The following is a 10,707-nucleotide window of genomic DNA, read 5'->3' on the forward strand; positions in this document are numbered from 1 at the left end:
TAACTCCCCACCCTACTCCCCATAGCCCCCCGAATCCCCCCCACCCCCCACCCCCAATTCTCCTCGCCGGCGGTTAATATTTATTAAAATCGTCGTATCTCTGTAAATATTTTATCAAATTGAGTGAGGCCGGTCTCATTAGAATCATCTTGAAGAGACGAGTCTGATGGTGGTGGTTTGAGACCGAGATTCGACTGGACGGAGACGAATCGAAGGCAAACATGTTCGGAGGTCATGACTTGAACCCACTCTCTATGATTGACGAAAACTCAAATTGAACGTATGAAAATGTTCGTCTTGAAAAGAGAATTTGAATGGTACCATTGGTCATTGAAAATTCATCCGGAAGGCGCCGAAAACTTATTTCTAAGTTAAGTTTCCGGCGAGAAAGGGGTGAAAATCACCTTTTTTAAAAAATTTTAACTAATTTTAATTATATTAATTAAAATATATTTTAGTTAATTAAGAATATTTTAAATAATTATAATAATTAAATATTTTGGCTAATTAATAATAATTATTGTAATTAAATATATATTTTAATTAATTAAAACTTATAGTTAGATTTAATAATTAACAATTATAAAATTATTTAAATTTAAATATAATTTAATTTAATATTTTAATTTAAATTTAATATGACAAAATTTAATTTATTTTTTAAGGTGAGAAATGATAAAGGAAGACACAAGACAAGCCAAAAGCCCTTTGTATGTTATATAGATCCATAGAGGGGTATTTTAGTCCAAAGTGTCATTAAATATGAACCTAAACTGCAGAAAATGACTACGAAACGCAGTTGACGCGTGTCTCCTCCACTTCCTGTTAGTTGCTAACAGAATGGGGGTTTTTTGCTGACTAAAACAAAACAGGAGGGGGGTTTTAGCCTATTTTGAAAACAGAAGGGTGTGTTTTGCATACTTTCTAAAATACAGGGGGGTTTTATGCATTTTGTCCAAATATGCTAGACAAATGACTAGAGGATGAAACAAAAAGCATATAAACAAAACATAAAACTTTACCTTTTGTTTCTATAGCTGAGCAGCAATGTGTGTTGTTTCCCTTTTTGTTCCTCTTCCGTTCACTTTAGAATCCAAATTAGAACCCTCTAATTTGTCCATACCAAACTATGGAATAGATATAGTTCTTTTTCTATTGCTAGATAGAACAAAGAATAAGAAGAAAAATAACTCCAAACAAACACTATTGTTTAGTTCATTTGGATCGTTTTATGTTCTAACTTGAATCAAATCCAATATAGAACAAAAAGGAGAATATTTTTTAGAAAAAAAATAGGGCAAATTCGTGGCTTATGTTATGGTTATTCTTGATATGTTAGTTTTGTATATTACATAAAATTCAATAACTACCAAGTTTGACTCCAGCAACCTATACACACACGTGCATATAACCTTCAACCATGATGAAATAACCACTCCATTTTGTTCCTCATGGTGAGGAGTCTCAACTCCTTAACTTGCTTCAACCTCCCTCAAATGGGCTTGGATTTCAAGTACGGACCGAACTTAATTTAATCAAATTAAATTAAACCCAACAAAAGTTCATTGAACAATAATTAATTAAATTAATTTTAGCCAACTAAGTTCAAAGATTTATTTAATTCAATTAAATAAATCTAAACTCAAACTTTAATTAATTGATCCAATCAATTAATTAAGCCAAACATAATAAATCAATCCAATTAATTTAAAGGTGTTAATCCCATAATTAATTAATCCAGTTAACCAATTCTTGAGCGATCCATCAAATGGGCTATTAAATAAATGATCCAATAATTTATATATTCTCTTTGGATTAATTTAATCTAATTAAATTAATTAGTTTTTTTCAAATTAATTCCACCAATTTCATAGTGATTTGTGTGTGACTCTTTATGTTCATCCTCAACTAGACTTGGGCGTTGTGTCCAACACAAATAATTAATTAAATCTATTTTAATTAATTATTTCTATTTAAACATTAATCAAAAACGCCCGTCACAATGGGTGGCCGTCTAGCAACATTCCATGACACTAAAGACTAGGTGAATGTTGGCGTAAATATTTAGGCTCTCGAGTTCCATACAAATACGGTCCTTCAGTCGACCATTTCCCGGCCTTAGTCTAGGACATGGAATTGGGTTTCGGTTTCCATCCTCGACCAGGCAACTATGCTGAATACTTGAGATGCATTTACTCTATTGATCGACAAAGAAAACCATTTCCTATTCAACCAATCACTATGGCCATAGACTTAGAGAGTCTAAACCATGTCAGTGCGCATAGGAGATATATCCATCATATACTGATAAGGGACCGATTCTATCTTGAAACCACCGTCCTCAATACATAATCCAACCGCACTGGACAAGGCTTATAATGACCACATCGAAGACATAGTCATCTCTCGCCAGATCCAAGATATAGCTATCATATGCATGCTACTGCCATGATTCCTAGTACAAGGACTAATCCTATACTATCGAAGCAGGCAATTCAAGTCATATCATCTAAGCCTCCAAGGCTTCCATATGACGATTTCCGCGAGTCACTTTAATCAGTTAACAACCTTGTTAACTAATCCACTAAAATTACATAGACATCCCATGTTTGTCGCCGATGAAACACGACATTCATCAAATGAATGCAATACTTAGTGCAAATCTCTATAGGACTCTCGATGCCCAATCTCGAGGTCCTCGACTTGGAACGTCTTAGACCAACCTCTTGAATTGGTTTCATAACTGCCACCAAATGTGCAGCCCAACTACATGGGTTATTCAATTGGTTTGTGGGCATTTGTTGTGACGTTAAAACACCGTTCAACATAAATAATGAGCACAACAAACACATGGTGCCACAGATGAATGCTTACTATATTCATCAGGATAATATCACATTCATAAAGATTGCTAAATGGTTCTCAAAACCGCCAATCCAATTGGCTTTCTGGTTACCATTTCTAACATTTATAGGATGTTGTATCTATTGCTTATTCGACTAAATTAAAACTTCCCAGATTGCTTTCGACCTCAAATTGTACTAACTTAAGCATTCGAGGATCTTAGTTGGGGTCTTCCCAGCAAGTCTAACGAGCTTCTCTGTTCTTAGGATCCACATTTCAAAGTGGTTTAGGATCTATTTTGACCCGATCTTTGGAAGACGCAATGCACGACCCGACCTACATAAACGACCTGGATCAATGTGGCAGCGTCTGTGGAAAATATCTTGAGAACTTATTGAAAAATATGGAGGGATCATCTAGGAGAGAGAACCAGTATGAGGAGGAGATACCTATGCGAGAGGAGGATCAAATTCTACATCTAACCCGAGCGGATATTCAACGTACGATGGAAGAAGCACGCAGGAAAGGTATCCTAGAATATGAAAGAAGAACAGTAACCCTGACTCTAGAAGATAATATGAAAAGATAGTTGTTCAATGGAAACGAGATAGAAGTTGAGCAGGATAGGGTCACACTCGGAGGACCTGAGAAAGGTCAAAAAAGAACAATGTCTAATGAAGTAACAAGCAGAAGGGTGTTACCAAGGCAGCCTGGTAGTTTCAAGGCAGAGGTCAACAATGTCAGTCAACAAATTGAAAATTTGGGCCAACTGATAGAGAAGCTAAAGAAACGAGGAGAGATCGTGGCCCAAAATAGAAATTCACCTAAAGGGAAAAACTCAAGGGCTAAATTGTTTGTGACCACGCTAAAGGGAAAAACTCAAGAATGGTTTACAAATTTATCAAGCGGGTCTATAGAGTCATTTGAGCAATTGGTTCAAAAGTCTTCCTTTCAGTTTGCTAGTAAGAAAAAAGTGAAAAGATCAGCCACTTATCTAATCACTATCAGACAAAAGGATGATGAATTGTTGAAACTTTATCGGGCGATTTAATAATGAAATGCCAGAAGTGCGGGATCTTAGGATTGATATGATGGTCAGTGTATTGATTCATGGCTTAGGAAAGGACCATTTGCTTCTGCATTAGCTAGGGGGCCACCTGAAGGAATTGAACTATTGATGGTATTAGCATAGAAATAAATTGATGGTATTAGCACAAAAATACATTGATGAGGAAGAGATAAATGCCATAAAAGACAATGAATGGTCTGGAGATAGAGATCGGAATAGGGGTCTGTAGTGACCAAGGGACAGGAGGTATAGATCTGAGAAGTATCGTGAAAAAATGATACCATATCAACCCAAATATCACAAGTATACCCCCCCTAAATACGACCAGAGCGAGGGCTATGATGATGGTGGAGAAAGAGAGACTCTTGCAATGGCTAGGAAAGACACGAGATACCCTTGAAAGAAGTTTTCTAACAAATATTGCAGGTTTCATAGGAACAAAAACCATGACACTGAAAAATGTTACCAAGTGAAAGATGTGCTGATAATTCTTTTTTTTTAAAAAAATTTAATTTTAATGTCACCACAATCTAAGATCGCGGTGAAGCTTTTGTAATTAAAAAAAAAACGGATGTCACCGCGATCGTAATTAAAAAAAAAAAAGAAAACTGTTGTGTCGCCCTCAAATTCGGCCCCACCTTCTCTCTAAATTTTCGGCACCGTCACGGTGAGTCATCGACCGCCAAACATACTGTACGACTCCCCTTGATGAGATGAACATTTTCCCTCAAAGAATTTCAAAGGACTACCACACCTTCCCGCCATTGATTCACCGCCACCGGAGTGACCCACGATCACGGACCACCACCACTGGACTCGTCTCGACCTAAGGTTCTAAGGAGACCAACCTAACTCGATTTTATCAAGTATTTGTTCAGATCTGAAAATTTAAAGATTTTTCCATCGAAAATGTTCACGCTAAAGCTGTTTGCTGTCATTTCTCCGCCGTCAGGATGAATCATGGTCGTTCGAATCCTCTCGTCTAGACGATTCCAATGAGACCAGGCTTGCTCAATTTTATCTAGTATTTGTTGAGATCTGAAAATTTAAATCATTTTTGCCATGAACATTCATGCTGAAGCTGCTTGTCGTCGTTTCTCCGCTGTCAGATGAATCACGGCCTGGGACCACCGACCTTAGAATTATCTCGTCCACACGATTCCAACGAGACCAAGTTTGCTCATTCTCGTTAACGATTCACCGAGATCCGAATTTTTTATTTTTTCACCATAATTTTTTTTTTAATTTCTGCTAAGATTCTTAGCCTTATTTTTTTTTTAATTAAAAAAAATGGCACCGCAATTTTAGATCGCGGTGCCATGAAAGGAAAATTTCAGCTGTGTGCCGCTTAAAATTTTAAGAGAATCAACCACCTACTTTTTGCAATCTTTTTTTTTAACATTTTTAAAATAATTTTCTTCATAATTTGATGACTTAAACATCAAAGTGCTAATGTATTTTTTGCAGAACCTTGTTTCAAATCTTTGGAGAAACTAGACCTAAAGATCTCAAATTGAACATATCGAAATGAACATTTTTTGGCCCGCAACATAAATAAATATACCAGAAAATCAAGTAAGATAAAATAAAGGACTGCCTTATATATAGTATAGGCCTTAACTAATCATCATTTTTAGCCACAAAACTTTATTGTAATTTTTAGCCTGCACCTAATAATTAATGTAAAAGTAAACCTAATTTGCTTTGACTATATTCAATTTAGAGTTGCCAACTTTACTAGAATAGGGGTATGGAATCTGCTCCAACTCAACCCATCTGCTTAAATCGTTTGTTATTCAATACTTTAAAATTTAATAAATAATAATGATTTTTTAATTCTAAATTTGGTTATTTCAAAATAAAAATCCAAAACTTACAATTTATATTAATAATAATCGAAATTTAGAACTTTGGTCAGTATATGATGAGTTAATTGCGATCAAACATCTCTACAAGAAAATATGATATATATTAGTTATAAAAAATCAAATGATAATTTAGAATTATCACTAACAATAATTAAGTTATGATATTTTTTTTGTCACTAATATATAATTATTAGTGACGAAAATTATTTATGAATCATTAATTGTAGTTAGTGAAAATTTTATACATTAATTTTTGTCACTAATTTTTGCTGCTAACATTTTTTTATAAAATAGTAGTAATTATTAAAATAATAAAATTTATTATTATAAAAAAATAAAAATTATTATCACTAAATATATATAATTAGTGATAATATTAAAATTGTCAATTAATTCCTTTAGTCGCTAACTTTATCATTTTTTTTAGTATATATTAGTTATCTGATTCATACTTCCAGCTGCTGGACAATGATAAAAATTAGACTTTAGGACAATGATAAATTCTAAACTCTCAATTGAGTTGAGGTCGAGCATCCCAAATGTCTAAATAGAATTTGTCAGTTTTACAAACTCAAATTTTGACATAAAAGAGCTCAAATAAATTAGAATATCAGCAACATCAAACTATGTATTCGAACAAAGGAATTGATCATTGATGGAACAAATAACCGACAAGCCCATGGATATGCACCATGTTATGCACGGGTATGATTTAATTATGAAAAGTTCATATTTTACAAAAAAAAAATTTAAATTATGTGAAAGTTGGGATTTTTTATAATACAAATAGTCAAGCACTAGTCATTATCTATACAGCTATAGAAAAATAATTTTCTTGCATTGAGTTATAATATAAGGGCATGTTTGACTAGTCAGAATTTCTGGAACTAATTCGATTTCTCAAATGTCGCCGGTGCCTCAGTTCAGAAAATCCCAAACAAGACCGCAGCATATTGTCTTTCTTTATTTAATAACAGAAAATCGTTTGAAGATCATATAGTTAAAATATCAGGATAAATTACAGAAATTCTTATGAGATTTGCTATAATTATAAATATTTTATTACTCTTTAAAAAATTATTAATGTTCTCGATTTTAACATTCGTCCAACAATTAACTTGGTGTGCATAAAAATAACCTAATCCAAAGATGCTTAATTGGCCAAAAAAAAAAAAAAGAAAGAAAAAAACGAGAGACCCATAACGCTCTAAGGATGGGACCTGGCAGGCGGTCCTAGCAGGTGTCTCCTAAAGAACGGATTGACAAAGGAAGGCCCAGCTAGCCCAAAAAGCCTAAGAGGAAGAGAGGAAACCCAAGACATCCCCTACTCGAACCATGGTTAGAGCCTCGACAAAACATTGGGTCAAAAAGACCCACACACGTGGCAACTCACTCTCCCACGTAGCACCACGTCAGCTCAGAGGTCAACATCCACCTTGGAACCGCATCCGCCTAGCAATGAGGACATCCCTGACGGTTGGGACTCCTTACCGACGAGAAAGGTCCCCCTAAAGCCTTGGATTTCTTTGCAGCTTGGACTCCCTAGTGGTTAGTAGTCTTTGCTGATGAAAGGTCCTCTCAACTCGAAGATAAGCATTCAACAGCAAAATTAACAGAAGATAAGAACAGATTATGGCCTATCCAAACGGCCCTTATCCATTTCTCCCTGAGAATGAAAGAAACGTGCAAAGCCCTATTGCAAGGGGACACCCTCCAATGAATACAGGTTTACTCCCAAACCCTCTAACGTCTCCCAAGCACTTTCGATCACCTTTCACACTCTGGACGACACCCCTCACGTTCCTCACATCTCTTTTACTCTCTGAATCATCTCTCTCACTCTTTAAACATTTTCTAAGCACTTTACAAGCTTATTATCACATGTTCTTGCACTTTTCACCAATTTTATTCACCATATCTCAATTTTCAATCACATTTATTTACTTTTTGGCTTTATTCCATCTCAAATTTATTACTAACTTGGTCATCGAAGTGCTAACGCCTTTTCTACAAGTCCCTCTTTAGAATTTGCATTCATTTTGGCCCAAGCCTTGAACGATTGTCCAAATCCATTTGATCTGCGTGTTTTCTAAACTCATCGTAACTCAATTCATTAGTCCCCGTTAGGTTTCTATTCATTTTTGTTTGTAAACTGATTAAAATATCCTTGTGAATTAAAAAGTATAATTTTACTTATTTTTTAGTTTTTAAAAAAATTTCTTTATGAACTAAGTCAACAATTTTTTAAAATTTTTCATCCACCTCGTCATATTTTTTATTATATTTTTATTTTCTTAATTAAAAATGATATATGAAGGGCAAAGTAGACAATTCCAAAACTCCATCCAAAAATCACATAATTTTATCAAACAACAGTAAGTGTTGGTATTTTTTCAAACAATGAGAAAATATATATAATTATGCAAACCCTTATAGAAGCTTGTTGTAATTTATCCTAAAAATATTACATTGCTGGATTGTTTAATTGTATCTAAACCACTTCTTAAGGGAGAAAGCTCTGAAGTAACCATCATGGTTGACAAAATATGGACTGCCTAAATTCCTCTAACTCTATTTATTTAATCTTCCACAAATAACCATATTTTTTTTAATTAATTGTATTAATAATTTTATTTGTACACATTTAAAGCTAATTCGTTCCATCAGTTTTTACAATTATTTATTTCGTCTTTCTTCATTATCATTCAAGTAAACTAATTTAATAAAATTTAATTATGCACAATACATATCGAGTATATTTCAATTGCCTTTAAGCCTGAAGTTAGGGGACGAAAATTGCCTTTAAATCTTATATTTTCAGCCAATCACGCCAATCACAATGCAAGCCCCAATTTAAAAAGTCACATGCCTGGCATGTTACTTTTTCCGGCGAGTGACTCAACTTTCCGACCAAATTTGTATCCAAATTGAGATTTTTTTAGTTTTACGAGACCAAAATGGAACCCTAGTAACTTAGGAGTCTAAAACAAGAATGACTTGAAGTTAGGGGACGAAAATTTCCTTTAATCCTAGATAAAATTGTAGATTAACAAAATATCCTTCGGTATACTTATTTCGCGTACAAACAACCCTCTCTTTGATTAATTAATTATTGGTACATATTATTAAATAGTGTTAATTAGTACTATTCATGTATATTTAAAGTTAACATATTTTATTTCTTTATTTTTTTATATTATATACCAAAATAAATATAATAAAAAATTTAATTATACACACATCGAACGTGTCGATGTTCGATACTAACAAAAGTTGTCCTTGATTAATTAATTAGGTACTACTAATTTAAATTAATTTGCATGCGTATGTGCTTCGGTGTAGTGTATTAACTAACCTAAAACATGAGGTGGCTGAGGACCACAATTATCACTTGGGGAGTTTTTAATTTATTTCTTGTAGACATCACATATTTATGCTACATCCGTCTCTAATCTAATTCATTATTTAGTACTGCATACAATTTGCAAAATATGCAAGAAATAATTTTATTAAAATTATGGAGTGTCTATTTTATTAAATAAAATAATATTATTAAGATTGAAGAAATTTAAATAATACTAGATTGTAAGAGAATCATGTATATATTTAAATTTACAATTCCTATTTTTAAACTAAGACATTTCTTAAAATAAAATACTGTTTTATATTATATTAATTCTTTCACTTAAAGTAAAAATATATAATATATATTACTAATTTTCAGCTACCACTTTTGACTATAATTTTGTAAGTTAATAGTTAAAAGATTTTATTTTTTCAACTCTTATCTAAAATTTAAATCCTATAAATTATTCAGTCAAATTGTTTATGTAACATTAAAGAGATTTCAAAATAAAAAAAAAGTCGCACTCAGTCAAATTGTTTATGTAACATTGAAGAGATTTCAAAAAAAAAAAAAATCAATTGCAACTAATATTCGCCACAAAAAACAAGAGAAATCCATTATAATATACTTTGTTTCGCGATGGAATTTTTGATGTTCTGATAGATCCATCAACAAAAAATACCGACTATGGACAATTGGCAAGATGTGTCGATTAGACCAATAAGACCATATTGACTAGGATGGATATCTCGGATCCAAAATTTAGCGGTTCGCCATATTAGTCCTCCGGGACCTAAATAACTCTGATTAATTTTCTTCTGGATTACAGATCCCATACTACCCCATAAGTTCAAAATCCATAACAGCAATTGCTACTGAAATACCATTTAGTCGACGAAAGTGACGTCAGAATACATCCGTCGCTAAAACAAAAAAAGATTAATTAACTTGGAAAAATTAGGATTAGGACAAGAAAAGTATCCTTAGCCATCCAACAATCCAAAAAGCCAAAAACAGAGAAAGAATTGAACCTGGAAAAAGATTTATATATACACAGGAAGAAAACGAACCATCATGCATACAGCCGTCCGTTCAACAAGAGTTAACATAATTATTAAGCTTTTCCTGCACCCGCTTTTACGTATATCCAGGTAATTAACTCAAAATGAATACCAAAAGCGTTTTGAACCCAAACAACGCTTTTCATCTCCTCCACGTTAAGCTGATCATGCATGAGGAAATTAATTATAAATTTATAAAAAAAGAAAAGAAAATTCAGGAAATTAATTAGGTTATATCTCTCAGGCTATTTTGGTGTGTAACCCAGTTCAAGAGAAGCCACCATGGACTTGTATATCTCGAGGATGAGCCGGTTTTCGAACTCGGTTCCGGAGTAAGGCGCCGTGGGGACGTCTCGAGCCTTGGGGATTCTCTTGGCGCCGAAGACGTTGGCGGAGTTGGAGGTGCCCGACGTGTTGGCGAATCTGAGCATCATCTTCATGTAGGCGTTCTTGAATCTGTACCAGAGTCTGAGTGGCGAGGCGAGTCGCACCAGCCGCAGTTTTGGGGTCACTCTTAGC

Source organism: Sesamum indicum, linkage group LG13, assembly GCF_000512975.1.
Source record: "Sesamum indicum cultivar Zhongzhi No. 13 linkage group LG13, S_indicum_v1.0, whole genome shotgun sequence".
NCBI classification, from domain to species: domain Eukaryota; kingdom Viridiplantae; phylum Streptophyta; class Magnoliopsida; order Lamiales; family Pedaliaceae; genus Sesamum; species Sesamum indicum.